This window comes from Salvelinus alpinus, chromosome 8 (assembly GCF_045679555.1).
Source record: "Salvelinus alpinus chromosome 8, SLU_Salpinus.1, whole genome shotgun sequence".
In the NCBI taxonomy this organism is placed as follows: Eukaryota; Metazoa; Chordata; class Actinopteri; order Salmoniformes; family Salmonidae; genus Salvelinus; species Salvelinus alpinus.
The window spans coordinates 52,449,458-52,475,897 of NC_092093.1; the positions used below are offsets into that span (position 1 = coordinate 52,449,458).

At 44.8% G+C, this 26,440-nt stretch overlaps 1 protein-coding gene across 1 annotated transcript in view; it reads right to left on the bottom strand.

Moving 5' to 3' along the window:
• Positions 1 to 11,753, bottom strand: part of LOC139583261 (extracellular sulfatase Sulf-1-like) — a 117,977-nt gene extending 106,224 nt beyond the window's left edge. Inside the window, exon 1 of the mRNA XM_071414139.1 lies at positions 11,522 to 11,753. The gene's annotated coding sequence lies outside the window, so the exon portion shown is untranslated. The remainder of the gene's footprint in view (positions 1 to 11,521) is intronic.
• Positions 11,754 to 26,440: the final 14,687 nt, after the last annotated feature.

Here is a 26,440-nt window from a genome sequence, read left to right on the forward strand (position 1 = left end):
GTGTGTAATGTGTAGACCATGATAGATCCTTAGTAATACGAACCAAGGAACATCAAGCTTTCGACCCGCTCCACGATCCGCTTTCTGTAGTCCACAAACAGCTCCTTTGTCTCGCTGACGTTGAGGGAGAGGTTGTTGTCCTGGCATCATTGTCGTCGGGGTGATCAGGCCTACCGTCATGTCGATGGAAAACTTAATGATGGTGTTGGAGTTGTGCACGGCCACACAGTCGTGGTTGAACAGGGAGTACAGGAGGGGACTAAGCACACACCCCTGAGGGGCCCCCGTGTTGAGGGTCAGCGTGGCGGATGTGTTGTTGCCTTACCCTCACCACCTGGGGCCGTCCGGTCAGGAAGTCCAGGATCCAGTTGCAGAGGGAGACGTTTAGTCCCAGGGTGATTAGCTTAGTGATGAGCTTGGAGGGTACTATGGTGTTGAAATGCTGAGCTGTAGTCAATGAACAGCATTCTCACGCATTAAAATCGCCACTAGGAGCACCGCCTCTGGATGAGCATTTTCTTGTTTAGTTATTAGTGCCAGCATCGGTTTATGGTGGTAAATAGACAGCTAATATAGCAGAACCTCTATAAAGTCTTCTTTAATATTTAGAGATTGTGCGCCAGCTGTTGTTAAATCCAAATATCTGTTGATTTATAGTTTTCAAAGATCTGAGGGGTATATCACAGAATCAATGAGTTAGCCAGGTAACTATCCTAAATATTCTGAAAACATAACATTTGTTTTGGAAAGACTAGCTTGACATGGGGATGGTCTAACTGATTCAACAACCAATAAACACATATCTAAGTTTAGCTTTCTTAAGGATCCAGAAAATCAAAAGTTATTTATGTTTATATTTAATCAGAGTTGGTTGATCCTGCTTTGTAGTGTGCCCCTGGGCGGGGGAACAGTGTGGGAGATGTTGGACCAGTCTTTCTGGGCACTTAGGCCTACCTCCCTCTGGCCCTTGCCTAATAAGGGCACCCTGGGCTTTCTCCTTACACAGGCTCTCCTCAGTGTACCAGGCCCGGTGGCGTCCACCCAGCTACATTTCCCTGCAGGATTAGAGCAACATTTGGAGAAAATATGGGACCGGTGTTATCAGGGCAGTGCTGAAATATGGGAACGTGTGTTCATAGCCAAATCTCCACCCGGCACAGCCAGAAGAGGACTGGCCACCACTCATAGCCTGGTTCCTCTCTAGGTTTCTTCCTAGGTTTTGGCCTTTCTAGGGAGTTTTTCCTTGCCACCGTGCTTCTAGACCTGAATTGCATGCTGTTTGGGGTTTTAGGCTGGGTTTCTGTACAGCACTTCGAGATATTAGCTGATGTACGAAGGGCTAAATAAATACATTTGATTTGATTTGAAATAGGAGATTCTCTCTCACGTTATAATTGTCTTTTGTTTCTCTGCATCTCTGCATCATGTATTTCTGTCTAATCTATACTTTCTCCTATGCTCCTGGCTCGCTCTGGTCTCTCTATCGCTCTCTCTCTGCCTTGGCATAACCAGCATGAGTCCATGGCCCCATCCTGCCTGGGGTCAACGGTACAGGCTGGTGGTGTAACTGTGTGGGGAATGTTTTCCTGGCCCACGTTAAATCCCTTGATACCAAATGAGAAATGTTTGATCACCCCGGAGAATTCAGGTTGTTATGGAGGCAAAGGAGGGGTCTTTCTTTGCTATATATATATATATATGCATGCACATATGTTTTAAAATATTTGACATATTTGTTTTACATATAGAAAGAAGAAGCTTCCTGGAAATCTCTCTTTAAACCTTTCAAGAGTGTCATCACGGCCTCCTGATGATATGTGACCACCAGGGCGTCCTGGAGAAAGCCCCCAGATATCTGTAGTATCCGCCAAACTATCTTGTTGGGACGAGCAAGAGACTGTGTAGGTGAAGGGCAGCATCATAAGTTGTTGTAGGTTTGTCAAAGGTTGCCATGGCGACCTAAGACCGATGTTTTGCTCCTAAAGTTTAACCTTTATCTTGCTTAGTTTAGATAGCTAACACTGTCTACTGGGAGATTAGTCTGTATCTAGGTAGTTTAGATAGCTAACACTGTCTACTGGGAGGTTAGTCTGTAACTAGGTAAGTTTAGATAGCTAACATTGTCTAATGGGAGGTTAGCCTGTATCTAGGTAGTTTAGATAGCTAACATTGTCTACTGGGAGGTTAGCTTGTATCTAGGTAGTTTAGATAGCTAACACTGTCTACTGGGAGGTTAGTCTGTAACTAGGTAAGTTTATATAGCTAACACTGTCTACTGGGAGATTAGTCTGTAACTAGGTAAGTTTAGATAGCTAACACTGTCTACTAGGAGGTTAGCCTGTATCTAGGTAAGTGTAGATAGCTAACATTGTCTACTGGGAGCTTAGCCTGTATCTAGGTAAGTTTATATAGCTAACATTGTCTACTGGGAGGTTAGCCTGTATCTAGGTAAGTTTATATAGCTAACACTGTCTACTGGAAGGTTAGCCTGTATCTAGGTAAGTTTAGATAGCTAACACTGTCTACTAGGAGGTTAGCCTGTAACTAGGTAAGTTTATATAGCTAACACTGTCTACTGGGAGCTTAGCCTGTATCTAGGTAAGTTTATATAGCTAACACTGTCAACTGGGAGCTTAGCCTGTATCTAGGTAAGTTTATATAGCTAACACTGTCTACTGGGAGCTTAGCCTGTATCTAGGTAAGTTTATATAGCTAACACTGTCTACTGGGAGATTAGTCTGTATCTAGGTAAGTTTAGATAGCTAACACTGTCTACTGGAGATCTCCCGGGTGGCGCAGTGGTCTAGGGCACTGCATCGCAGTGCTAGCTGCGCCACCAGAGTCTCTGGGTTCACGCCCAGGCTCTGTCGCAGCCGGCCGCAACCGGGAGGTTGAGCGTCTGCTAAATGACTAAAATGTAATGTAAAATGTTGTAACTGTGGAAAAGTGTATGTACACGACTCTGAAACATACATATGCACTTGCACACAATCAAAATGGTAACTGAATGTCTCAAAGCCTGTCTGCCTGCTTTATACAGCGAGCCAGGGTCACGTGTCACGTTCCTGACCTATTTATGTTAGTTTGTTGTATGTGTTAGTTGGTCAGGACGTGAGTTTGGGTGGGCATTCTATGTTGTCTGTTTCTATGTTGGTTTAAGGGTTGCCTGGTATGGCTCTCAATTAGAGGCAGGTGTTTGGCGTTCCTCTAATTGAGAGTCATATTTAGGTAGGTTGTTTCACAGTGTTCGTTGTGGGTGGTTGTCTCCTGTGTCCTTGTCGGTGTACCACACGGGACTGTAGCGTTTGTTCGGTTTTTGTGTAGTCTGTTTTCCCTGTCCGCGCGTTCTTCGTGTTTTATGTAAGTACTCTCGTTCAGGTCTGTCTTCTTCGTTTTGTTGTTTTGTAAAATATTCAAGTGTTCTTCGTGTGTTTAGTTTTGTCTTGTAAATAAAGTTTCATGATGTATTCAAAACCCGCTGCACGTTGGTCAAATCCATGCTACTCCTCTTCTGATGAGGAGCCCACAACGAACACTGTGAAACAACCTACCTAAATATGACTCTCAATTAGAGGAACGCCAAACACCTGCCTCTAATTGAGAGCCATACCAGGCAACCCTTAAACCAACATAGAAACAGACAACATAGAATGCCCACCCAAACTCACGTCCTGACCAACTAACACATACAACAAACTAACATAAATAGGTCAGGAACGTGACATCACGTGACTCACTGTCTGCAGGAGCGAAATCTCCTCTGAAGAAGCAGTCAGATGTAGTCATTATGACGTCATAATATAATAGAAAAAACTACGTTCCAAAGACTGGGACCTAAGAAAAAGGGATCATACCAATCAAATCCAATCACATGGTATTTGTCACATGCGCCGAATACAACAGGTGTAAACCTTACAGTGAAATGCTGAATACAACAGGTGTAGACCTTACAGTGAAATGCTTTACTTACAAGCCCTTAACCAATAATGCTTTATGAAGTTTTAAGAAAAAAATGTGATAAGTAAAAAAAAATATTTACATATAATTAAAGTAAAATAACAATAGCGAGGCTTTATACAGGGGGGTAACCGGTACAGAGGCAATGTGCGGGGGCACCGGTTAGTTGAGGTAATTGAGAGTTTTGCAATGATTCCTTTGTCAAATAGAAATATTTGTTGGTCTGATGTGTATAAATGACAGAAAAGAAGCCTGTACAGAGAAGAAGAGAAGTAAGCCTGTTTGCAAACAAGCCACTAAAGTAGAACTGCAAAACACGTGGAAAATAAATGATCTTTCTGTACTGAATACAAAGTGTTACGATAAAAATAAACCGAATAGAACTAAGATCTTAGTTCAGTCTGTTTTGAACGGAGACACCGGTGATCAACAACCAACATGACAGAACTTGAACATTTAAAAAAAATTATAATCTACAATCTAAGTGTGCAAAGATTTTAGAGATGAACCCAGAAAAATATAGTGCTGTAATCGCTGCCAAAGTTGATTCTAATATTTAGATTTTTAAATTGTTTATTTCACCTTTATTTAACCAGGTAAGCTAGTTGAGAACAAGAGAGAGAGAGAGAGAGCTTTACCCAGTTCAATATTCCCAGGGATGAATGTTTCTTCATTGATCACTGAATTGAGAAGTGTGTCACAAGTCTTATAACACATAAACTCCTCTTTCACGTACTGGGCTTTTCGTTGTGACAAGGAGGCAGAGAAAGATAGAGAAGGTATAAGGAACAGTTGTTGGCTTAAGGATGGGACCTGGTGTTGACTTCATCAGTGTGTGAGTGCATCATCCACCTGTGTAGTCAGTGAAAATAGGCAGGCTTGCATTCTCCTTAGAGCAGGTTATTCATGGATACAGGTATAAGAAAGGACCCACATTGAGTATGCATGCCAACATGGGGACTTTATTCCCTATTTAGTCCACTATAGGGCTCTGGTCAAAAGCAGTCTATAATAATATAATAGAGACAGTAGATCCCGCCATACACATGAGCCCTTTTAGATGTAAATTCTTATTTGTTGCTGTTTGTTTTCTTTTGTGTGTATTAGGGAGGAAGGGAGAGAGGCAGAGGCAGAGGCAGAGGCAGAGGCAGAGAGAGAGGGAGAGGGAGAGGGAGAGGGAGAGGGAGAGAGAGAGAGAGAGGCAGAGAGAGAGAGGCAGAGAGAGAGAGAGAGAGAGAGGCAGAGAGAGAGAGGCAGAGAGAGAGAGAGAGAGAGAGGAGGTGGCAATAGACGGGACTGGGGTGATGAACACAGCACTCAGCCATCACCTCTCTCTCTCTCTCTCTCTCTCTCTCTCTCTCTCTCTCTCTCTCTCTCTCTCTCTCTCTCTCTGCTCTCTCTCTCTCTGCTCTCTCTTTCTTTCTCTCTCTCTCTCTCTCTCTCTCTCTCTCTCTCTCTCTCTCTCTCTCTCTCTCTCTCTCTCTCTCTCTCTCTGTGTCTCTTACTTCATCTCTCCCTCTCTTTCTCTCTCTCTCTGTCTCTCTCTCTCTCTCTGTGTCTCTCACTTCATCTCTCCCTCTCTTTCTCTCTCTCTCTGTCTCTCTCTCTCTCTCTGTGTCTCTCACTTCATCTCTCCCTCTCTTTCTCTCTCACTCTCTCAATTCAACATTCGATTCAATAAATGTTTTTTTGTCATGACAGTGCAACAGTGGCTAGATGTGCATTCTGACGGTAAGTGATACAGGCAGGCCATTTCTCTTTACAATCAGAAACAGACTGCTGCTTCCCAGGGAGCGGATTCAGGGACAACAGGGATGTCAAGACGAGGACACTGCAGCCCTCTGGGGGGGAGTGTGTGTGTGCACAACCATTTGGCTGTTTTTGTTAGTTAGTTTGTGTGTGTGTGTGTTTGTGATAGCGTTTGTGTGTTTGTGATAGCGTGTGTGTGTGTGTTTGTGATAGCGTGTGTGTGTTAGTGTCCGTGTCTTGTGCAAACCTATATAATAATGGAGCCCAAACCAAGCACTCCTAAGAGGCCTCTCTCTCTGGTTCTTCCCCCCTGTCTCCTCTTCTTCCCCCTCTCTCTCCTCTTCTTCCCCATTTCTCTCTCCTCCTCTTCCCCCTCTCTCTCCTCCTCTTCCCCCTCTCTCTCCTCCTGTTCCTCCTCTCTCTCCTCCTCTTCCCTCTCTCTCCTCCTCTTCCCCCTCTCTCTCCTCCTCTTCCCCCTCTCTCTCCTCCTGTTCCTCCTCTCTCTCCTCCTCTTCTCCCTCTCTCTCCTCCTCTTCCCCCTCTCTCTCCTCCTGTTCCTCCTCTCTCTCCTCCTCTTCCCCCTCTCTCTACTCCTCTTCCCCCTCTCTCTCCTCCTCTTCCCCCTCTCTCTCCTCCTCTTCCCCCTCTCTCTCCTCTCCTTCCCCCTCTCTCTCCCCTCTTCCCCCTCTCTCTCCTCTCCTTCCCCCTCTCTCTCCCCTCTTCCCCCTCTCTCTCCTCTCCTTCCCCCTCTCTCTCCCCTCTTCCCCCTCTCTCTCCTCCTCTTCCCCCTCTCTCTCCTCCTCTTCCCCCTCTCTCTCCCCTCTTCCCCCTCTCTCTCCCATGCCGCATCCACGTGCAGCAACACTTCAACAAAGGACACAGAAAAGGACTTCTCTCTCTCTTGGTTTTTCCCTCCCATTCACTCTCACTCACTGCAACAAAGCAAAGATCCCATGTGAATATAATCAGCCATAAGCTCAGTGAATGGACAGGACTGTAAGTTGTATGAGGGAGGTGAAAACGCAGGACACAGTCCTTCACAACCGCTCATCATGGCTGAGAAGAGAGAGGTGAAGAGTGACCATAAATACTAGCATAACATAAGATGCGCACACTCAGAGCAGGTGGGTGAGTTATTTGCCTGAAATTACCTCTCTCGCTCTAGAGAGGGATGGTGCAAAGACTTGTGGGTGCTATTGTGAACTCTCTGCGACCAAAATAGACGACTGCAGAGTTTGTGTGTGTCTGTGTTTCTCTGTGTGTGTGTGTGTGTGTGCGTGCGTGCGTGCGTGTGTGTGTGTGTGTGTGTGAGCACACCCACATTCTGTTCACATTTCCCTCAAGCTGTGCTCCTAAAAACACAAGAAACCTTTACCTGTGTTTAGATGCACATATACACTCTGTAGTACTACTACAATACTGATGACAACAGGCCAACCAACACATATACACTCTGTAGTACTACTACAATACTGATGACAACAATCCAACCAACACATATACACTCTGTAGTACTACTACAATACTGATGACAACAATCCAACCAACACATATACACTCTGTAGTACTACTACAATACTGATAACAACAAGCCAACCAACACATATACACTCTGTAGTACTACTACAATACTGATAACAACAGGCCAACCAACACATATACACTCTGTAGTACTACTACAATACTGATAACAACAGGCCAACCAACACATATACACTCTGTAGTACTACTACAATACTGACGACAACAGGCCACCCAACACATATACACTCTGTAGTACTACTACAATACTGACGACAACAGGCCACCCAACACATATACACTCTGTAGTACTACTACAATACTGACGACAACAGGCCACCCAACACATATACACTCTGTAGTACTACTACAATACTGACGACAACACGCCAACCAACAGAGAAAGAAAGTGGCTCTCTGAAACAAATCTTAATTAGCTAATCTAAACAAATCCACATTCATTGGCTTATCAAACCGGAACAGCTCACTAATAGCAACAGACCCATTTTTTTTTTCATGTCGGACAATTATCTGAATGCTTTTATTGATTAACGTCAGATTGATGTTGTTGAGTTGCTGAGCAACAGAATTGCTGGGCCTGGGTTTTTGATACAACTCTGAGATTCGGCTGAAAAAGATGTTAGCGTTGGCAAAAATGCTACTTAAAAAGTTAGTTGGTTCTTATTCACCACGTAACAGCAATAAATTATTAATTTAATCAAAACTGTTGCCCTTTACAAACGTATTCTTTCCGAAAGGCGATAATTCTAACGGACACTTTATGGACGCTGTAGTCTCTTTCTTATCCGAAGCCTAGATATTGAGCTAGATCGGGGCAAACATTTTTTTGTAGTTTTTCTCTTAATGCTAACAGCAGTTAACAATCCGGTTTGTGGTTTTCGGTAATGGGCGGGGAGTGCGTTGTGTACCTCCAATCAAAATTGATTAGTACATTTCTATCTATCTTATTGGCTTAGATGTGATAGTAGGGAGATTTGAATGTGTCACGCCCTGACCATAGAAAGCTGTTTATTCTCTATAATGGTTAGGTCGGGGTGTGATTAAGTGTGGGTTATCTAGGGGAATTATATATCTATGTTGGCCTGGTGTGGTTCCCAATCAGAGGCAGCTGTTTATCGTTGTCTTTGATTGGGGATCATATTTAGGCAGCCATTTCCCCATTGTGATTTGTGGGATCTTGACTATGTATAGTTGCCTGTGTTCACTATTATTAGCTTCACGGTTCGTTTGTTCGCTTTATTGTTTTTGTTCTTTGAGTTTTTCTCTTCCTATTAAAAGAGATGGAAACATACCACGCTGCATCTTGGTCCACTCCTTATAACGGACGTGACAGAATGTAACATTAAGATTCATCCAAAGCCTACTATTGTTGCACCGACCGGCGCCGACAACGACACATCAAATTACCTTTCCGTTAGCAAAAAAGTCTCCTTTCTCACTTTAGTGGAGTTAAATGGCAGAAGTGAGGAGGACATTCTGCTGTAGCTCTCTCTCTCTCTCTGACAGTCAGCTAACGTCCCAAAGGATACATTATTCACAGCGCTCTACTTTTGACCATGGCCGTAGGCACTGAATAGGGTGCAATTTGGGATGCAGCAACAGTCAGTCAGGAAGACGATCCAAATAGCACAGGTATCAACGTCTACACTGTGCTGATAGTGTGTAGGTCTGATAGAGTCTGTGGGTGTGTTGTGTTAAAACTCCCACGGTGATTTTTTTAAGGCTGGGAAAATACATGCATTTATTTTCTCATTTTGCCCGAGTTCATATAATCTAGTCAACAAAAATCCCAAACAATACAAAACAGTAACCAGTGTAGGGTTAAGAAAATAATCTACTAAATCAAACACAACAACGTGCGGATGAGACAAAACTTGTCAAAATTACTCCTGTTGTGTTACGTAAAATACATACTTGTCACAAATGGAAAAAAACACCACCTCTGACACTACAGATCTATACACTACACGTATGTTATCAGATAGCTGATACGGACACAGATCTCAGACCAGGATCAGATCTCAGACCAGGATCAGATCTCAGACCAGGATCAGATCTCAGACCAGGATCAGATCTCAGACCAGGATCAGATCTCATACCAGGATCAGATCTCAGACCAAGATCAGATTGAGACTATATTTCAGCAAGAGTTATTTCCTTGAACCAACCAATGCAACATTGGACAAACGATCAATTGATCTTTTGCCCCCCCAAATCAATTGATCCTTTTGCCCCCCAAATCAATTGATCCTTTTCCTCCAAAATCAATTGATCCTTTTCCCCCAAATCAGTTGATCCTTTTCCCCCAAATCAATTGATCCTTTTGCCCCCCAAATCAATTGATCCTTTTCCCCCAAATCAATTGATCCTTTTGCCCCCCAAATCAGTTGATCCTTTTCCCCAAATCAATTGATCCTTTTCCCCCAAATCAATTGATCCTTTTGCCCCCCAAATCAATTGATCCTTTTCCCCCAAATCAATTGATTCTTTCCCCCCCCAAATCAATTGATCCTTTCCCCCCCCAAATCAGTTGAAAGCAACAGCACCCTCCTACGATGCAGTATGGTACCAGTGTGGAGATGGAATGATACTATTGATCAGGTGGTAAGAGCTCTTTGTTTCTCCTATCTGCTGGCCACCAATAGAATCGGCGCTCTGTCCCTAGGAGGCATGGGAAATGTCAGTTGAACTCCCTGATTTGGGCCGATCAAACATCTAGGAAGAAGATAAGAGACAGACAGCATGATTTCTGAACAATTATATTTCTACTTTCAATTCAAAAACTCCATAATGAACCTGAATGAACCTGAATGAAGCAATGCATTATTTAGGGATAAAGGGACAAACACTCCATAATGAACCTGAATGAACCTGAATGAAGCCATGCAGTATTTAGGGATAAAGGGACAAACACTCCATAATGAACCTGAATGAACCTGAATGAACCTGAATGAACCTGAATGAAGTAATGCAGTATTTAGGGATAAAGGGACAAACACTCCATAATGAACCTGAATGAACCTGAATGAACCTGAATGAACCTGAATGAAGTAATGCAGTATTTAGGGATAAAGGGACAAACACTCCATAATGAACCTGAATGAACCTGAATGAACCTGAATGAACCTGAATGAAGCCATGCAGTGTTTATGATGAAGGGACACATCAATATTCCATAATGGAATGTTGCTCCGGCGTTCCAACGTTTTAATCGTTGAGCATTGAGAAATGTTGTGACTGAGGGAATTCCTGTCGTTCAGAGGAAAAACTCTAAAGTGGTGGTGTACACACACACACACACACACACACACACACACACACACACACACACACACACACACACACACACACACACACACACACACACACACACTGAAGTACTGTGCTGAGTTGAGCGCATGTGAAACAACTCTGTCTCTCAGCTCATGTTTCCATAAATCACTGCGAACAGAGACAGAGGTGTATAGTCTCACTACTAGACTATAATCTAGTCTCACTACTAGACTATAATCTAGTCTCACTACTAGACTATAATCTAGTCTCACTACTAGACTATATTGAAAACTAGATTAATCTCACCTCTAATCTCACTACTAGACTATATTGAAAACTAGATTAATCTCACCTCTAATCTCTCTACTAGACTATACTGAAAACTAGATTAATCTCACCTCTAATCTCTCTACTAGACTATACTGAAAACTAGATTAATCTCACCTCTAATCTCACTACTAGACTATACTGAAAACTAGATTAATCTCACCTCTAATCTCTCTACTAAACTATACTGAAAACTAGATTAATCTCACCTCTAATCTCACTACTAGACTATACTGAAAACTAGATTAATCTCACCTCTAATCTCACTACTAGACTATACTGAAAACTAGATTAATCTCACCTCTAATCTCTCTACTAAACTATACTGAAAACTAGATTGATCTCACCTCTAATCTCACTACTAGACTATACTGAAAACTAGATTAATCTCACCTCTAATCTCACTACTAGACTATACTGAAAACTAGATTAATCTCACCTCTAATCTCACTACTAGACTATACTGAAAACTAGATTAATCTCACCTCTAATCTCTCTACTAGACTATACTGAAAACTAGATTAATCTCACCTCTAATCTCACTACTAGACTATACTGAAAACTAGATGTATCTCACCTTTTAGCAGCAGAAAGAAACCTGGAAAAGAGTGAAAAGAAAGAGAGACAGAAAGAGACAGAAAGAGACAGAAAGAGACAGAAAGTTAGACAGTACCTGGAAGTCAGGAGAGCGCAGTGCCGGACCAGTAAATCCGATGTAGAGTTCTGGGTTTTTGGTGGGTTGTGGTCTTGCTGCTGGTTACAGAGAAGAGAGGTGGACCACATCTCCTCTGGAGGAAGGAGAAGACAACCTCTCTGTGATGTGATGACTCTCTCTAACCTCCACCATCTGTTGAGACATGCAGAGAGGCAGAGCCGCAGAGAGGCAGAGCCTCAGAGTAGAGCAGAGACACGCCTGCCTGCCTGCAAACCCAGCCTACTCTAGTCCAGTCCCACTCCCCCCTAACCAATCACAGCTCTCTGTAGGCTGGCTACTGGGTGTTGGACGGAGGCTGTGCCAGGAGGCTGGGACAAGGACAGAGTAGAGTGGAGGAGAGAGACACTACAGGAGATACGGGAGCAGAGAAAACCCCCAAGCACCATAACCTGAAAGGAAGATTGGGGGGAGATAGAGGGAGGGGACCGAGGGAGTGAGAGACAGACAGGAGAGAGGGAGGGGAATGAGGGAGTGAGAGAGAGAGACAGGGGAGAGAGAGGGAGGGGAATGAGGGAGTGAGAGAGAGAGACATGGGAGAGAGAGGGAGGGGAATGAGGGAGTGAGAGAGAGAGACAGGGGAGAGAGAGGGAGGGGAATGAGGGAGTGAGAGAGAGAGACATGGGAGAGAGAGGGAGGGGAATGAGGGAGTGAGAGAGAGAGAGGGGAGAGAGAGGGAGGGGAATGAGGGAGTGAGAGAGAGAGAGGGGAGAGAGAGGGAGGGGAATGAGGGAGTGAGAGAGAGAGAGAGACATGGGAGAGAGAGGGAGGGGAATGAGGGAGTGAGAGAGAGAGACAGGGGAGAGAGAGGGAGGGGAATGAGGGAGTGAGAGAGAGAGAGACATGGGAGAGAGAGGGAGGGGACAGAGGGAGTGAGAGAGAGAGAGACGGGAGAGAGAGGGAGGGGAATGAGGGAATGAGGGAGTGAGAGAGAGAGAGACATGGGACAGAGAGGGAGGGGACAGAGGGAGTGAGAGAGAGAAAGACGGGAGAGAGAGGGAGGGGAATGAGGGAGTGAGAGAGAGAGAGACATGGGAGAGCGAGGGAGGGGAGAGAGAGGGAGTGAGTGAGGGAGAGACGGGCGAGAGAGGGAGGGTAATGAGGGAGTGAGAGAGAGAGACAGGGGAGAGAAGGACAGGGGAGAGAGAGGGAGGGGACAGAGGGAGTGAGTGAGAGAGAGACGGGAGAGAGAGGGAGGGGACAGAGGGAGTGAGTGAGAGGGAGGGAGGGGACAGAGGGAGTGAGTGAGAGAGAGACGGGAGAGAGAGGGAGGGGACAGAGGGAGTGAGTGAGAGAGAGGGAGGGGACAGAGGGAGTTAGTGAGAGAAATAAAAAATAAAAATTATTGCGACAAAGTTGACAAAAACATACTATGTCAACTGCACAGTGCAGATGTAAAAGTACACTATGTCAACTGAAGTTTGCTTCTTCACACGGTTCTCCTGAATTCCAAAGAACTCTGGACATACGGACACACACCCTTTCACACACATGCCCTGTGGTAACCCCACATTCCCCCTAAGCCCCTGACCTTTGCCAATCATAGGAAATCAAACCTAGTTGATGGACAGAAAGCAGAGGTCTATAGAGGGAGGTCTATAGAGGGTAGAGGGAGGTCTATAGAGGGAAGAGGGAGGTCTATAGAGGGTAGAGGGAGGACTATAGAGGGAAGAGGGAGGTCTATAGAGGGAAGAGGGAGGTCTATAGAGGGAAGAAGGAGGTCTATAGAGGGAAGAGGGAGGTCTATAGAGGGTAGAGGGAGGTCTATAGAGGGAAGAGGGAGTTCTATAGAGGGAGAGGGAGGTCTATAGAGGGAAGAGGGAGGTCTATAGAGGGAAGAGGGAGGTCTATAGAGGGAAGAGGGAGTTCTATAGAGGGAAGAGGGAGGTCTATAGAGGGAAGAGGGAGTTCTATAGAGGGAGAGGGAGGTCTATAGAGGGAAGAGGGAGGTCTATAGAGGGAAGAGGGAGTTCTATAGAGGGAAGAGGGAGGTCTATAGAGGGAAGAGGGAGGTCTATAGAGGGAAGAGGGAGGTCTACAGAGGGAAGAAGGAAGTCTATAGAGGGAAGAGGGAGGTCTATAGAGGGAAGAGGGAGGTCTATAGTGGGAAGAGGGAGGTCTATAGAGGGAAGAGGGAGGTCTATAGAGGGAAGAGGGAGGTCTATAGAGGGTAGAGGGAGGTCTATAGAGGGAAGAGGGAGGTCTATAGAGGGCAGAGGGAGGTCTATAGAGGGAAAATGGAGGTCTATAGAGGGAAGAGGGAGGTCTATAGAGGGAAGAGGGAGGTCTATAGAGGGTAGAGGGAGGCCTATAGAGGGAAGAGGGAGGTCTATAGAGGGAAGAGGGAGGTCTATAGAGGGAAGGGGGAGGTCTATAGAGGGTAGAGGGAGGTCTATAGAGGGTAGAGGAAGGTCTATAGAGGGAAGGGGGAGGTCTATAGAGGGTAGAGGGAGGTCTTTAGAGGGAAGAAGGAGGTCTATAGAGGGAAGAGGGAGGTCTATCGAGGGTAGAGGGAGGTCTATAGAGGGAAGGGGGAGGTCTATAGAGGGTAGAGGGAGGTCTATAGAGGGTAGAGGGAGGTCTTTAGAGGGAAGAGGGAGGTCTATAGAGGGAAGAGGGAGATCTATAGAGGGAAGAAGGAGGTCTATAGAGGGAAGAAGGAGGTCTATAGAGGGAAGAGGGAGGTCTATAGAGGGTAGAGGGAGGTCTATAGAGGGAAGAGGGAGGTCTATAGAGGGAAGAGGGAGGTCTATAGAGGGTAGAGGGAGGTCTTTAGAGGGAAGAGGGAGGTCTATAGAGGGTAGAGGGAGGTCTATAAATAACTTCATTCTATAAATGATTGAATAGTCTGCAGGAGGTCAGTGATTCTATGGTGACCAAATGCTCCCTCCCCCAGCTCTCTACCCCAGCTCTCTATCCCAGCTCTCTTCCCCAGCTCCCCCCCAAGCTCCCTCCCACAGCTCTCTTGAAGAATTAATGAACTTGCACCTGTGGAACGGTCGTTAAGACACTAACAGCTTACAAACGGTGGGCAATTAAGGTCACAGTTATGAAAACTTAGGACACTAAAGAGGCCTTTCTACTGACTCTGAAATACACCAAAAGAAAGATGCCCAGGGTCTCTGCTCATCTGCGTGAACGTGCCTTAGGCATGCTGCAAAGAGGCATGAGGGCTGCAGATGTGGCCAGGGCAATAAATTGCAATGTCTGTACTGTGAGACGCCTAAGACAGCGCTACAGGGAGACAGTTGATCGTATCGCAGTGGCAGACCACATGTAACAACACCTGGACAGGATCGGTACATCCGAACATCACACCAGCGGGACAGGTACAGGATGGCAACAACAACTGCCCAAGTTACACCAGGAACGCACAATCCCTCCATCAGTGCTCAGACTGTCCGCAATAGGCCGAGAGAGGCTGGACTGAGGGCTTGTAGGCCTGTTGTAAGGCAGGTCCTCACCAGACATCACCGGCAACACCGTCGCCTATGGGCACAAACCACTGTCGCTGGACCAGACAGGGCTGGCAAAAAGTGCTCTTCCCTGACGAGTCGCGGTTTTGTCTCACCAGGGGTGATGGTCGGATTTGCGTTTATCGTCGAAGGAATGAGTGTTACACCGAGGCCTGTACTCTGGAGCGGGATCGAGTTGGAGGTGGAGGGTCCGTCATGGTCTGGGGCGGTGTGTCACAGCATCATCGGACTGAGCTTGTTGTCATTGCAGGCAATCTCAACGCTGTGCGTTACAGGGGAGACATCCTCCTCCCTCATGTGGTACTCTTCCTGCGGGCTCATCCTGTCATGACCCTCCAGCATGACAATGCCACCAGCCATACTGCTCGTTCTGTGCGTGATTTCCTGCAAGACAGGAATGTCAGTGTTTTGCCATGGCCAGCGAAGAGCCCGGATCTCAATCCCATTGAGCATGTCTGGGACCTGTTGGATCAGAGGGTGAGGGGTAGGGCCATTCTCCCCAGAAATGTCCGGGAACTTGCAGGTGCCTTGGTGGAAGAGTGGGGTAACATCTCACAGCAAGAACTGGAAAATCTGGTGCGGTCCATGAGGAGGATATGCACTGCAGTACTTAATGCAGCTGGTGGCCACACCAGATACTGACTGTTACTTTTGATTTTGACCCCCCCTTAGTTCAGGGACACATTACTACATTTCTGTTAGTCACATGTCTGTGGAACTTGTTCAGTTTATGTCTCAGTTGTGGGTTCGATTACAGGCTCAAAATGTATCTTGTTTGTGGAGAGAATATTTTGCAGGTTTATAGCTTATTTCCTGCTATTCTACACATTTTGTCATGGGGTTCAGAGAAAATGTTGCAGTTTTAAAGCTAATGTTCTTGCAATTCTATACATTTTGCCATGTCTGATGTGTATTCATGTGATATTTCAGTGACTCAAACATTACAACAATATCTATGGGCAACAAAAAAAAATAGCTAAAAAACGTTAGCTGACATGGGCTAAAAACATTAGCTGACATGAGCTAAAAATGTTAGCTGACATGGGCTAAAAACGTTAGCTGACATGGGCTAAAAACGTTAGCTGACATGAGCTAAAAACGTCAGCTGACATTGGCTAAAAACATTAGCTGACATGGGCTAAAAACGTTAGCTGACATGAGCTAAAAACGTTAGCTGACATGGGCTAAAAACATTAGCTGACATGGGCTAAAAACGTTAGCTGACATGAGCTAATAACGTTAGCTGACATGGGCTAAAAACATTAGCTGACATGGGCTAAAAACGTTAGCTGACATGGGCTAAAAACGTTAGCTGACATGAGCTAATAACGTTAGCTGACATGGGCTAAAAACATTAGCTGACATGGGCTAAAAACGTTAGCTGACATGAGCTAATAACGTTAGCTGACATGGGCTAAAAACATTAGCTGACATGGGCTAAAAACGTTAGCTGACATGGGCTAGCTGATCCTGACATTCGGAAAGTATTCAGACCACTTGACTTTTTCCACATTGTGTTACCTTACGGCCTTATTCTAAAATGTATCAAATAGTTTTTTTCCCTAATGAATCTCATACCTCATAATGACAAAGCAAAAACAGGTTTTCAGAAATCTTTGTGCATTTATAGAAAAAATTATCTTCACTCAGTACATTGTTGAAGCACCTTTGGCTTTGATAAAAACGTTGAGTATTTTTAGGTATGATGCTACAAGCTTGGCACACCTGTATTTTGGGAGTTTCTCCCATTCTTCTCTGCAGATCCTCTCAAGCTCTGACAGGTTAGATGGGGAGCGTCGCTGCACAGCTATTTTTAGGTCTCTCCAGAGATGTTCGATCGGGTTCAAGTCCGGGCTCTGGCTGGGCCACTCATGGACATACAGAGACTTGTCCCGAAGCCACTCCTGCATTGTCTTGGCTGTGTGCTTAGGGTCGTTGTCCTGTTGGAAGGTGAACCTTCGCCCCAGTCTGAGGTCCTGAGCACTCTGGAGCAGGTTTTCATCAAGCATCTCTCTGTACTTTGCTCCGTTCATCTTTCCCTCACTCCTGACTAGTCTCCCAGTCCCTGCCACTGAGAAATAGCCACACAGAATGATGCTGCCACCACCATGCTACACCGTAGGGATGGTGCCAGGTTTCCTCCAGATGTGAGGCTTGGCATTCAGGCCAAAGAGTTCAATATTGGTTTCATCAGACCAGATAATCTTGTTTATCATGGTCTGAGAGTCATTTAGGTACCTTTTAGCAAACTCCAAGCGGGCTGTCATGTGCCTTTTACTGAGGAGTGGCATCCGTCTGGCCACTCTACCACAAAGGCCTGATTGGTGGAGTGCTGCAGAGATGGTTGTCCTTCTGGAAGTTTCTCCCATCTCCACAGAAGATCTCTGGAGCTCTGTCAGACTGACCATTGGGTTCTTCTCTAGGAAGAGTTTTGATGGTTCCAAACTTCCAATCTTCTTCCATTTAAGAATGATGGAGGCCACTGTGTTCTTGGGGTTCTTCTGTATTGTAGTGTATTATACTGTACTGTACTGTATTGTACTGTATTATACTGTATTGTACTGTATTGTACTGTAATGTATGGTATTGTACTGTACTGTATCGAAATGTACTGTATTGTATTGTACTGTACTGTGCTGTATTGTATGGTATTGTACTGTATTGTTCTGTACCCTACTGTATTGTACTGTATTGTTCTGTACCCTACTGTATTGTACTGTATTGTTCTGTACCCTACTGTATTGTACTGTATTGTACTGTATTGTACTGTATTGTACTGTATTGTACTGTATTGTACTGTACTGTTCTGTACTGTACTGTACTGTGTTGTGCTGTATTGTACTGTTCTGTACTGTACTGTGCTGTATTGTACTGTATTGTACTGTACAGTTTTGCAAAGTATTGTACTGTATTGTGTTGTATTGTACTGTAATGTATTGTACTGTACTGTACTGTACTGTGTTGTGCTGTATTGTACTGTACTGTATTGTATGGTATTGTACTGTATTGTTCTGTACTCTACTGTATTGTACTCCACTATTCTGTATTTTACTGTTTTGTACTTCATTGTACTGTATTGTACATTATTGTACTGTATTGTACTGTGCTGTGCTGTATTGTACTGTATTGTGCTGTATTGTGCAGTATTGTACTGTCGTGTATTGTACTGTATTGTACTCTGTTGTACAGTATTGTATTGTGTTGTACTGTGCTCTACTCACTGTTCAGTACCATGCTATATTGTGCTGTATTCTACTTTATTGTACTGTATTGTACTGTACTATATTGTACTGTTTTCTACTGTACTGTAATGTACTGTTTTCTACTTCATTGTACTGTATTGTGCTTTACTCTACGATATTGTACTGTTTTCTACTGTACTGTACTCTAATGCCATGTATTGTATAGTATTTTACTTCACTGTATTGTTTTGTACTGTACAGTATTGTACTTTACTGTACTGTACTGTATTGTACTGTGTTATACTGTATTGTGCTGTATTGCATTACATTGTACTGTACAGTATTGCACTGTACTGTACTGTATTGTGCTGTATTGAACTGTACTGTACAGTATTGTACTGTACTGTATTGTACTGTACTGTACTGTACTGTATTGTACTGTACTGTACTGAAATGTCTGTACTGTTTTGTACTGTACTGTACTGTGTTGTATTGTACTGTATTGTACTGTGTTCTATGGTATTGTATTGTTCTGTATTGTTCTGTACAATGCTGTATTGTACTGTAGTGTGCTGAATTGTACTGTGCTGTACTGTACTCTACTGTATTGTACTGTACTGAAGTGTGCTGTACTGTATTGTATTGTACTGTATTGTATTGTACTGTACTGTACTGTACTGTATTGTATTGTACTGTATTGTATTGTACTGTATTGTATTGTGCTGTACTGTACTGTATTGTACTGTATCTCAGTGTGCTGTACTGTATTATATTGTACTTTATTGTACTGTGCTGTATTGTTCTTGCTGTCTCGACCTCTGAATGCTCGGCTATGAAAAGCCCAACTGACATTTACTCCTGAGGTGCTGACCTGATGCACCCTCTACAACCACTGTGATTATTATTTGACCCTGCTGGTCATCTATGAACGTTTGAACATCTTGAAGAACAATCTGGCCTTAAATGGCCACGTACTCTTATAATCTCCACCCGGCACAGACAGAAGAGGACTGGCCACCCCTCAGAGCCTGGTTCCTCTCTAGGTTTCTTCCTAGGTTCTGGCCTTTCTAGGGAGTTTTTCCTAGCCACCGTGCTTCTACACCTGCATCTACTTGATGTTTGAGTTTTTAGGCTGGGTTTCTGTATACCGTATGTCAAGCCCTGACCTTAGTATTCTTTGTTTTCTTTATTATTTTGGTTAGGTCAGGGTGTGACGAGGGTGGTATGTGTTGTTTTTGTCTTGTCTAGGGTTTTGGTATGTCTAAGTGTGTGTGTGTAGTCTAGACATTATGTAGGTCTATGGTGGCCTGGATTGGTTCCCAATCAGAGGCAGCTGTTTATCGTTGTCTCTGATTGGGGATTTAGGTTGCCATTTTCCAGTATGGTTTGTGGGTTATTGTCTTTGTGAAGTTGCATGTCAGCACTCTTTGTTTATAGCAGTCACGTTCGTTTTGTTATTTTGTTAGTTTGTTTAGTGTTCTTCGTGTTTAGTCGTCTTGTATTAAAAATATGTCTTCACGTCACGCTACGCTTTGGTCTCCTCACTACGACGGTCGTGACAGTAGAGCACTTTGTGACATCTGCTGATGTAAAATGGGCTTTATAAATACATGTGATTGATTGATAAAAAAAAACACTTTTTTAATGTTTCACTATTTTTATTTTCATGAAATCGGCTGAGGAGGATTGTCCTCCCCTTTCTCCTCTGAGGAGCCTCCACTGTGGTCGATGTAGTGGTTTCGTCCTACCTGAGAGAGTCAACCTGGAGCCTCCTCGTAGCCTGCCGGCCCGTGATTGGTCTGTGTCAGCACGTGGTCCTTTGTGACTAATATGTAGTCAGAATGGATCACTATTTCATTCATTATCTCCATTTGTAGCGAACTTTAAAATAATTCATCTCTTCATCTATTTTTAAAGGCCATTTTTTTTGTTGCAATGGCGATAGTAATTTGCATAATCTTTCTAGGACAGACTAGGGCTTCTGGCACCGGACCGGCCAGGCGTACAGGCCAGGCGTACAGGCCAAGCGTACAGGCCAGGCGTACAGTCCAGGCGTACAGGCCAGGCGTCAAGGTCTGGATTTGTATATATGAAGACAAAACACAAACAGTATTTCTACAATATTAGGACTGTTTTCAAGTCTGCAACAACAAAAAAAAAGCAATCAGGTGTTTTTTTGTGACAAATGACAATATGTCTGATTGGCATATCTGGTTGTATCTCTCCTGAGAGCAACACAACATCACACTTCATTACACACCGACTGAGAATTTAGGAGCAGGTATATATAGAGAGATAGTGGAAATGAACCCAGATAGACTACAGACTAAAGCCTTCTCTCTCTGTTGAGGTGAGGGTCGGCTCCTCTTCCTGTTTGGGCGGGGCTCGGCGGTCGGCGTCGCCGGCCTACTAGCCATCACCGATCCATGTTTCCTTTTCCGTTTGTTTTGTCTTTGGTTCTGTCACACCTGGTTTTCATTTACTTTGATTTCTGTGTGTATATTTACCGTGTTTCCCCGCTTAGGTGCGGGATTATTGTTTCTTGTTGCTTGTCTCAGTGTATTTTCGCGTGTAGTGATTTTAGTAAGGTGCGTTGTGGTTCTACGCCTTACGGGTGAACTGTTTGTTCCCATTGGGGTTTTTGGGTATTTGTACTGGACTGTGTTTGTTTTGGATTTGCCCTGATTAAATGGTTACACGCTACACTGACATTTCTGCTCTCCTGCGTTTGACTCCTCACTTACCTTCTGTGCGCACGCAACAAACAGAGAAATCGCTCGATCAAATCCCAGAGCCGACAAGGTTTAAAATCTGTCTTCCTGAGCAAGGCAGTTAACCCCCAACAGCAACTTCTCCCCCGGGCGCCGATGACGTGGATGTCAATTAAGGTAGTTAAGGTCTCTGATTCAGAAGGGTTGGGTTAAATGCAGGAAGACACATTTCAGTTGAATACATTCAGTTGACTAGGTATCCCCCTTTCCACTATGGGCCCTGGTCAAAAGTAGTGCACTATGTAGGGAATAGAGTGCCATTGGGCCCTGGTCAAAAGTAGTGCACTATGTAGGGAATAGGGTGCCATCGGGCCCTGGTCTAAAGTAGTGGTTTTGTAATGTTTACTAACAGACCCAGGGTGGATGGACTAAATCATGTGGTTCCCCAACTGTGTTGTTAAATGACTCGACAAGGATGGGACACAAATATCACCAGATGTAGAAAGCCAACATGTTTTAATTTCCACTCCTCCTTATTTTCACTGAATATCAGAATACCATATTTGTTTTTGTTTTTCTGCTCATTTGCACACCAGTATTTCTACTTGCACATCCTCATCTGCACATATTTCACTCCAGTGTTAACTGCTAAATTGTAATTACTTCGCCACTATTGGCCTATTTATTGCCTTACCTCCTTACTTCATGTGCACACACTGTATACAGATTTTTCTATTGTGTTATTGACTGTATGTTTGTTTATTCCATGTGTAACTCTGTGTTGTTGTTTGTGTCGCACTGCTTTGCTTTATCTTGGCCAGGTCACAGTTGTAAATGAGGACTTGTTCTCAACTGGCCTACCTGGTTAAATAAAAAGTGAAATAAAAAATTATAATAATGAAACAAAATACACTACATGACCAAGAGTATGTGAACACCATCTTGTCGAACATCTCATTCCAAAATCATGGCCATTAATATGTAGTTTGTCCCCCTTTGCTGCTATAACAGCCTCCACTCTTCTGGGAAGGCTTTCCACTAGATGTCGGAACATTGCTGCTATAACAGCCTCCACTCTTCTGGGAAGGCTTTCTACTAGATGTTGGTACATTGCTGCTATAACAGCCTCCACTCTTCTGGGAAGGCTTTCTACTAGATGTTGGAACATTGCTGCTATAACAGCCTCCACTCTTCTGGGAAGGCTTTCTACTAGATGTTGGTACATTGCTGCTATAACAGCCTCCACTCTTCTGGGAAGGCTTTCCACTAGATGTTGGAACATTGCTGCTATAACAGCCTCCACTCTTCTGGGAAGGCTTTCCACTAGATGTTGGAACATTGCTGCTATAACAGCCTCCACTCTTCTGGGAAGGCTTTCCACTAGTTGTTGGAACATTGCTGCTATAACAGCCTCCACTCTTCTGGGAAGGCTTTCCACTAGATGTTGGTACATTGCTGCTATAACAGCCTCCACTCTTCTGGGAAGGCTTTCCACTAGATGTTGGTACATTGCTGCTATAACAGCCTCCACTCTTCTGGGAAGGCTTTCCACCAGATGTTGGAACATTGCTGCTATAACAGCCTCCACTCTTCTGGGAAGGTTTTCCACTAGATGTTGGAACATTGCTGCTATAACAGCCTCCACTCTTCTGGGAAGGCTTTCCACTAGATGTTGGTACATTTGCTGTGGGTACTTGCTTCCATTCAGCCAAGAGCATTAGAGAGGTTGGGCACTGATGTTGGGCGATTAGGCCTGGCTCGCAGTCGTCGTTCCAATTCATCCCAGGTGCTGACTTTTCTTGCAAAGTTTGGAACACGGTAGTGAGTGTTCCAACCAAGGACAGATACATTTTTCACACTGTGCGCATCAGCACTCGGCGGACCCATTCTGAGAGCTTGTGTGGTCTACCACTTCGCGGCTGAGCCGTTGTTGCCCCTAGACATTTCCACTTTACAATAACAGCACTTACAGTTGACCGGGGCAGCTCTAGCAGGGCAGAAATTTGACAAACTGACTTGTTTGAAGGTGGCATCCTATGACCGTGTCACGTTGAAAGTCACTGAGTTCTTCAGTACGGGCCATTCTACTGCCAATGTTTGTCTATGGAGATTGCATGGCTGTGTGCTCGATTTTATACACCTGTCAGCAATGGGTGTGGCTGCAATAACCAAATCCAATAATTGTTATTTAACCAGGCAAGTCAGTTAAGAACAAATTCTTATTTACAATGACGGCCTACAACGGCCAAACCCGGACAACACTGGGTCAATTGTGCACCGCTCTATGGGACTCCAATTCACGGCCGGTTGTAATACAGCCTGGAATCGAACCAGGATCTGTAGTGACGCCTCCAGCACTGAGATGCAGTGCCTTAGACCGCTGTGCCACTTGGGAACTAGGGGATGGGTCGTCTCCTCTCTGGAGTCATTAGAAAGGAAGGAGGAGAATCAAATCAAATCAAAGTTTATTTGTCACGTGCGCTGAATACAACAGGTGTAGTAGACCTTACAGTGAAATGTTGACTTACAGGCTCTAACCAATAGTGCAAAAAAGGTATTAGGTGAACAATAGGTAAGGAAATAAAAAACAACAGTAAAAAGACAGTTGAAAATAACAGTAGAGGCTATATACAGTAGCGAGGCTATATACAGTAGAGAGGCTATATACAGTAGAGGGGCTATATACAGTAGCGAGGCTATATACAGTAGCGAGGCTATATACAGTAGATAGGCTATATACAGTAGAGAGGCTATATACAGTAGATAGGCTATATACAGTAGAGAGGCTATATACAGTAGTGAGGCTATATACAGTAGAGAGGCTATATACAGTAGAGAGGCTATATACAGTAGCGAGGCTATATACAGTAGATAGGCTATATACAGTAGAGAGGCTATATACAGTAGTGAGGCTATATACAGTAGAGAGGCTATATACAGTAGAGAGGCTATATACAGTAGCGAGGCTATATACAGTAGATAGGCTATATACAGTAGAGAGGCTATATACAGTAGTGAGGCTATATACAGTAGAGAGGCTATATACAGTAGAGAGGCTATATACAGTAGCGAGGCTATATACAGTAGAGAGGCTATATACAGTAGAGAGGCTATATACAGTAGCGAGGCTATATACAGTAGTGAGGCTATATACAGTAGAGAGGCTATATACAGTAGAGAGGCTATATACAGTAGTGAGGCTATATACAGTAGAGAGGCTATATACAGTAGTGAGGCTATATACAGTAGCGAGGCTATATACAGCAGCGAGGCTATATACAGTAGAGACTACATACAGACACCGGTTAGTCAGGCTGATTGAGGTAGTATGTACATGTAGATATGGTTAAAGTGACTATGCATATGTGATGAACAGAGAGTAGCAGTAGCGTAAAAGAGGGGTTGGCGGGTGGCGGGACACAGTGCAGATAGACGGGTAACCATTTGATTACCTGTTCAGGTGTCTTATGGCTTGCGGGTAAAAACTGTTGAGAAGCCTTTTTGTCCTAGACTTGGCACTCTGGTACCGCTTGCCATGCGGTAGTAGAGAGAACAGTCTATGACTGGGGTGGCTGGGGTCTTTGACAATTTTTAGGGCCTTCCTCTGACACCGCCTGGTGTAGAGGTGTTGGATGGCAGGAAGCTTAGCCCCTGGGATTGTACTGCGCCGTTCACACTACCCTCTGTAGTGCCTTGCAGTCGGAGGCCGAGCAGTTGCCATACCAGGCAGTGATGCAACCAGTCAGGATGCTCTCGATGGTGCAGCTGTAGAACCTTTTGAGGATCTGAGGACCCATGCCAAATCTTTTTAGTTTCCTGAAGGGGAATAGGTTTTGTCGTGCCCTCTTCACGACTGTCTTGGTGTGTTTGGACCATGTTAGTTTGTTGGTGATGTGAACACCAGGGAACTTGAAGTTCTCAACCTGCTCCACTACAGCCCCGTCGATGAGAATTGGGGAGTGCTCGATCCTCCTTTTCCTGTAGTCCACAGTAATCTCCTTAGTCTTGGTTACGTTGAGGGATAGGTTGTTATTCTGGCACCACCCGGGCCAGGTCTCTGACTTCCTCCCTATAGGCTGTCTCGTCGTTGTCGGTGATCAGGCCTACCACTGTTGTGTCGTCTGCAAACTTAATGATGGAAGAGAGGAGAGGAGAGGGGAAGAGAGGAGAGGAGAGGGGAAGAGAGAAGAAGAGAGGGAGAGAGAGGAGAGGAGAAGAGAGGGAGAGAGAGGAGAGGAGAGGGAGAGAGAGGAGAGGAGAGGGAGAGAGAGGAGAGGAGAGGGGAAGAGAGGAGAAGAGAGAGAGGAGAGGAGAGGGGAAGAGAGGAGAAGAGAGGGAGAGGAGAGGGGAAGAGAGGAGAGTCTCTGAGGGGCTTTTGGGGTCTCGTCCTAGCAGAGCTCCTTGTCCGGAAGCTGGTTTTTATCCCGTCAGGCTGAGGTGAAAGGCAGGAACATGGATATAGAGGAAATCCCAGAGTGGGGAGGAGAGGAGAGAGAGAAGGGATGGGGACACATGTCTATCTGCTCTACAACATCCAAACTGACCGGTTGAATAAGGGCTCTGTACCCTATTCCCTATATAGTGCACTACCTTTGACCAGATCCATTTGGGACGTACTGTAATCTTGATCCTATAAAGCCGCCAGAAGCATGGTGAGAGATAGAATGAGGGGTTGTGTGCTTGGCAGATAGTCAATGAGATCACACCTACACGCACGCACGCACGCACGCACGCACACACACACGCACGCACGCACGAACACACACGCACGCACGCACACACACAGATTTAATTAAACCATATAAAAGTTGTAGTCTCTAGGTTGTCAGTGTGGCTTTATAACGGGGTGTTTGTTGGGGTGATGTGTGATTCACATGCAGGTGGGAAGGGAAGAAAGGAAAGGGAAGAAGGGAAGGGAAGAAAGGAAGGGAAGAAAGGAAGGGAAGAAGGGAAGGGAAGAAGGGAAGGGAAGGAGGAAAGGGAAAGAGGGAAGGGAAGAAGGGAAGAAGGGAAGAAGGGAAGAAAGGAAGGGCTCACTGATAAAACTCCCAGTGCCAACCAATGATTTAAAGCAGAGGGTGAGCACCCTATCACCTGACCACAGAACATCCTATCACCTGACCACAGAACATCCTATCACCTGACCACAGAACACCCTATCACCTGACCACAGAACACCCTATCACCTGACCACAGAACATCCTATCACCTGACCACAGAACATCCTATCACCTGACCACAGAACATCCTATCACCTGACCACAGAACATCCTATCACCTGACCACATAACATCCTATCACCTGACCACAGAACATCCTATCACCTGACCACAGAACATCCTATCACCTGACCACAGAACATCCTATCACCTGACCACAGAACATCCTATCACCTGACCACAGAACATCCTATCACCTGACCACAGAACACCCTTTCACCTGACCACAGAACACCCTATCACCTGACCATAGAACATCCTATCACCTGACCACAGAACATCCTATCACCTG